This window comes from Leucopleurus acutus (assembly GCF_964270905.1).
Source record: "Leucopleurus acutus genome assembly, contig: HAP1_SCAFFOLD_285, whole genome shotgun sequence".
Taxonomy (NCBI): domain Eukaryota; kingdom Metazoa; phylum Chordata; class Mammalia; order Artiodactyla; family Delphinidae; genus Leucopleurus; species Leucopleurus acutus.
In genome coordinates, this window is record NW_028139056.1 from 43,649 (window position 1) to 50,212 (window position 6,564).

Here is a 6,564-nt window from a genome sequence, read left to right on the forward strand (position 1 = left end):
AACCCATGAAAATTATATAGCATTCAACTTTCCTTGTCGATAAATAATGTTTTATTGAAACACAGTTATACTCCTTTATTTACATTTTACTGTAGCTGCATTTCAGCTACAATGACTGAGCTGAATAGAAATAACAGACAACCTATGACGAATCTAAAATATTTACTCTCTGGTCCTTTACACAAGTTTGCCAACCCCTGCTCTAGAAAAGTGGGAAAAAACTTTTTTTGGAAACTCACATGCTGGGATTTATACTTTTAAAACAGTTAAACTTTTAGCGAATTTTCTCCCTGGAAACAAACTTTAGGTAGATGTAAATATGTTAAATTACTCTCAGTAATCTCAGTTAGAATAAACACTAATTCACAATTATTCCTGCACTGAGGAAGGGAGTCCACCTGCAGATATTTTTATTTTCATCTCAGAAATAATTACAAATTAGTGTAACTAAAACCTAGCACCCACACAAATTAGTATCAACTGCATAAACTGCTAGATATTTCTGAGCCTCAAAATAGAACATTGTAAGCCATAAAAGTATTTACTTTAAATTTGGGTTTGGCGACATCTCTTGCCTGTGGCAGTGTTTACCAAAGTTAATTGATCACGGAGAATTTCATCAAGAATCACTTTCTAATAGAGAACTATCAAGAGTTAATGCACTATAATTCACACTACAGTAAAATAAACCAGGAAACAATCACATTGATGAAACAATGAATATGTAATTTACATAAGAATATAAAAATGTATAACGACAAAGAAATCACTTATTACCTTATTTTCTGTTATTAAATATAAAAACATATTATGTAACTTCCAGGTATTCTTGCATCTGGGAAGTCATTTCTTTCTTAAAAGGGCATTATTGCATAATGAAACATATAGGTAAATGCATTTTTAGATTTTTATTTTGTATTTTGGAATACATTTAACTGCAAATTTACCAATAGTGTATATAATCGCATTGGGACTATATACACTACAGAACACACTGGGAAATTCTTGATTTTATGACATAATGTGTTATTTTGGATTACTTTAGGGTTATCAAAAAATTAGAAAGAAATTAAGAGCCCTATATAAAGAGCAAGATAGCAATCCTCTTGTCTGTTATCTTTTAAAATGGTATCCGGTTGAATTTTGAATAAAATGGATAATGAAAGGAATTTTAACAGGCACGTACAGGAGAATTTTTATCCTTATAAAAATCGTTACTGATTTTCAAACATATAGTTTTTAATTCTAACAATTTAAAAAATACTTATTTTGGAATATAGAGAAGAGCAAACCTGGTTCTTAAGACAGGAAACCTAGCTTTGCTGTCCCCAATTCATGTAGAGAAGTTTTTCCAAAATTGAGAATTTTAAAAATATTTTTACTGACCAGTCTTTCTAAAAATATATAACTTTTCAAAGTTCCAGAATTAAGACTGTTTTAAATGTCAATTTTATTTTATGAAGTGCCAACCTTTTATTGTAGACCAGTAGTGATATTTTGTGACTATACAATGTACGAACATGTCTTTTTTTTAACGTCAGAAATTTCATTTGGCAAATGATTCTTATTACCTGCATTAGAATATAGAGTTCTATGAAGAGAAAGGCGTTCTGCTATTTACAGTTTAATCATCATAACAATCCAGGTTCTGAAATGTTGGAAGTTCTCTTTAAATATTTAATAATTGAAAAGTTTATAAATGAATGAACAGGGTGATTTAGCTTATTTTTCTCCTGCATGAATCCTTTATGCTAATAATTCCTAAATGGCATTTTCCCTTTTGATCAGATGGTTGTTACAGTGTCACTTCCTTGCATGGGTGTGTGTGTGTGTGCACTCAGATGCACGAACACACAGTAATGTTGCAGGTAACATCATGGGTTTTTTAAAGGAATTTTTTAAAGTTTTTTTTTCATTTTAAAAGATTTTAATTTTTATTTAAAGACCATTTTAAAAGATTTTTATTCAATTTTTTACAATATTGTTACTGTTTTATGTTTTGGTTTTTTGGCTACAAGGCATGTGAGATCTTAACTCCCCGACCAGGGATCGAACCCGCACTCCCTGCATTGGAAGGTGAAGTCTTAACCTCTGGAATGCTAGGAAAGTCCCCATGATGGGCTTTATAGGCCCTAGAATACCATTTCTCAACCCATTAGACTTCAATGGACCTCAGGGTTATAACGAATGTTTTGGCCAACAAAGAAAAAGAAATTGAACTGAAAAAGGTCCAGAACTCCTCATGCAGCCTCTACGCTCTCTCTAGCGAGCCTTCTTGAAGGTTTAATTGACAAAATAGACATTGTCTCTATGGTGATCTTTCTCCCGGAACTTTTTTTAATACCATTTTTCTACATCAAAGAGTAAAGCTTTAAAGGTAGACTTACCAATGGCTCTGTGAGGGATCTTCTTTGTGTTTACATGATTTAGTATATGCGCCACTCATTGTTCTAATACATTTTTAAAGTAGAACTCTTTTCATGTCTGCAAAGACCTTTCACCTTCTCAGTCCTGAAGATATCTATCTGTTCTTCTTGGACAAAACAAACAAAGAAACCCTTGGCTACAAAATGCTATGTAGGGATTAAACCACCATCTGACTCTGAATTCTTGAGTTCTTCCTGTCCATGTACCCACAGTTATTCACCTTTCTTTAAATATAATTAATGTATACATTTTTTAAAGTCATACGAGAAATAGTAAGTGAACGTTAAGTAACAGAATTAATTGAAGCAGCAGAGGTTAATCACAAAGTATGTGTGTATTTATTCTTGAAGACATTCGTTCGGAATGTGTATACACATATTTGGACCCTAATGTACGAGTTAATACACATCATACTATGTTTTACATTTTCAGTTAACATTCATCGTTGTTTCCTGATTGATCCCAGTCTTTGTAATTATGATTATAATTTTATAAAGTCAGAAAGTGTCTAACTGATTAACAGTGACAGAGTATTAAGAGAAAATGCGTTCATTCTTACTTATCACAATATTTCATGATTTTGAATGACACATACCCACTCAGTAGCGCTTATGTATTTGCAAATCCTGATCTACTGAAGCAGGTTTGCTTCGTTTCTTCTTACTTGATACTGAATATTGCTTGCAGCACTTCTCAAAACCCTTCACCATCTACATATTTATATTGTATATTTAATAAGACAATTGCTGAAGGACTGAATTATTGGCTCAATTGCATGCTAACACATTCTTTATAGACTATTTTCCCAGTATGAGTTTTCTGATGAATAGCAAGTGAAAGATTTTCCACATTGTCTTTAGAATTGGTATCTCCTCAGTGTGAGCACTTTCTTGTTCAGTCAGGAATAAGGAATCACTGAATAATGTCCTTCCTTCATTACACTGAGACTATTTTTTCAGTGTGAACCCTCTCATGTCTAAAGACTCCACGACTAATGGATCTCTAGCATTCATTTCATCGGATTTCTTCTACAGCAGTGATTAGATGGTTTACCCCTAGAGGGCTCTCCTCGTAGTAAACCTTGTGATGTCTTCTCTACTGTGTCAGGGATTCAGCCCACTCTGAGTTCTCTGTGTATTCTGAGGCTGGAGCTCCAACTGAAGGCTCTTTCACCATGATTACAGGGTCAGTGTTTCTCTCCACATGACTTTCCTGTGGTTTAAAAGGGATAATTTCTGGCTGAAGGCTCAATATCACTGATTACAAACACAGGGTTTCTACTCAGTATGAATTCGCTGGTGTTTATTAAAGTGGGAGCTCTGGGTAAAGGCTGCACCACATGGATTCCAGACATAGGGAGGGTGTCCTGTGAGTTTTCTAGTGCGTATAAGCGTGAGAGCTGCGTTTAAAGGCTTTTGCACATTCATTGCATTTGTAGGCTTTCGCAGTGTGAATTTTCCCCCATGACTAAGGTTATGGCTTTGACTAAGTGTTTTCTCACATAAATGATATTCCTTGTGGTTTCTTTCCTGTGTGAATGTGCTCATGTTATTGAAGCGTTGGATGGTCACTGAAAGCTCTTCCACAGTCATTCCAAACATAGGGCTTCTCTCCCATGTGAGTTTATTGGCGTGAATAAAAGTGAGCTCTCTCTCTGCATTACCTTGATAAGGTTCGTCTTCTCCAGTGTGAGCTGTTGGTGTATAAATGCGAGGCTTCAGCTGAATTATTTCCCACGTTCAGCACATTTGCAAGAGTCACTCCAGAGTGCACTCTCTCATGTTATCTAAGGTTGGAGGGTGACTAAAAACCTTCCACATTCTGAGATCTGCATGGTTTCCCTCTAGCATAATTAGCTTATGTTAATTCAGTGATGAATAACGGCTGAAGTCTCTCCCATTCGGGCTGAAAGTGTAACACACGTGGAGTTAAGGTTGTTGTATGTGACATGTCCTCATATTCATTGCATTCAGTGGGCTCTTCTCCAGCATGAAATCCCTGCTATTGACAAGGAAAGAGAGGCTGTTAAAAATTACTCACATAATAATCATTCAGTCATTTCTCTACATGTGACTTCTAGGCGGCTTCCTCAGTGATGGTCTTCATTGAAAATCTCCCCATGTTAGTTACATTCACAGGTAATGTTACTTTGCTGAATTCACACAGATTTTCTATCTGGTAAACCCTCACTTGTCATAGCTTTCTGATTAAGATTTAGGTCTTCTTTATGTTTCAAACGCTATATCCATGAGCTATGTTTAATCAATTAACTTTTCATTGAAGCCCAGGTTAGTGTTTGACATGTAATGTCAAAAGACATGTGTCCTCAGATTGTTCCACCCTCCATTAAATTGATAGAAAATCTCCTGGCCACATGTCCAAGGACATGGAGGGCAGAGCTAGGGTTGAGTCTCTAATGTTGCTGATTTCCACATGGGGAGGAACCAAGGTGACTGAGGGCAAGGGTATCCAAGTTGGTGGGGGGGCGCAACAGGGAAGGTGGGGCGCTAAAGTCCTGGAATGGGTGTTGGAGAACAAATGATGGTGTCTTTCACCAAGAATTATTAAATGAGAATTTTGCAAGAGGTGTCCTTGCTGTGGAGACAGGACTCTCCAGGAGATCATGTAAGGGTTACCTGGGAATAAGTGTTAATCCTAGGAACTGAATATTAATAAAATAATAACTGAACAGTAAGTGGAATCAAAGTATAACACCCCATAATTTGCATTGTTTTCTGCAAAATGGGGATATTATATCCTCTCCACATGCCGAGTAGCCAATGCAGCCCTGTTCTTGACCATGGGAGGAAAAAGCGTTCCTTCTGTCTGCGCATGCCTGTGGGTAAGGTGGCAGGGGTCACTCCCAGCTGAGTGGTTGGGGATTGATGCCTGATGTATCTAACAATACTCTGAAAGGCTGGGTTCTCATGGCTGCTTTCTCTTTCCTCAGATTTATCTGCTTGATTTCCGGATTGTCCCTGCATAAGGATGCAGAGGAGAGCAGATGGTGGCAGAGTTCCTGATAATGAAACAACAGGTGAGAAGAAAACTTACTTTGATTCCTCTATTTATCCATCTTTTGCCAAATGGTCAGGTTTCTACTTCGGGTCCGGGTCTTCTAAGTGCACCCAGGAAATATTAACGCCAGTTATGTTCACCACCCTGTTAGGGATATGGCAGGTCAGGGACCAATGTAGAAACACTCTCTTTCCCAACATTTACTTTCACTTGCTCCAACCTCCATTAAGGCTGTGACCTCACAGAAGACAGGAGAGGTTTTTTCCTTCTCGTTTTTGAAAGGTCATCCCTTGGGCTCAGTGGCCTCCTTCATCATGTTATTGGCTGCAGTGGACTTAGGAATGCGGTGAACACAAGGGATAGAGAATGACTCAGAACAGAAATCTCTAGGCCAGTGGGGAGCAGACGTTTCATCAGGTGAGTCCTATGTTATAGGTGCTGGGGTGAGTGGGGGTTGGTGAGAGACAGCAATAAAGGATCATTTATTTTCTCTAATTTTAAAAAGATTAACCTTTTACAGACTACTCATAAGCATTTTGATAGCTTCAAAAAAATAAAGGTAAGTTCCTTAGCAAAATTATTCACATAACTCTGTTCCTTTGTGTTCTTAACCTTCATTCAAATTAGAAAGTTGAATTCAATGCCTGCAGATTCTTATTTTCTTAATTATGACTGTGTATGGATGAGAAGGGGCATAGTACACAAAACGAAGTGTAGAGCACTGGACAGCAAATGACAGTCTGGGGAGCTCCAAGACCTCACTCCCACACAGATCCATCAGTAAAACAACCAGGATCTGCCTGAATGATCTGGGATTCTAGCCCAGGGAATCCCAGAAGTGGGAACAATGGGCTTTCTGCTCCCACCATTGCCAGCCCTGTTAAGTGTTCCTATTAGACCCGGGGATGTGTGTGTGTGTGTGTGTGTGTGTGTGTTTGTTTCTTCTTCCTGACACCCCTGGACTTGCCGAGTGTGCATCACTGTTTCATGAAAACTATGCTCATGTGGTGCTAAAGTTATAAGACCCTCTCAGTCTTGTATCTTCCTGTGTTGGATACATAAAATTTATGTAATAGGTCCAGCTGCAAATGTTCAGTTTTCTCCTTGGCTCCTACCTGC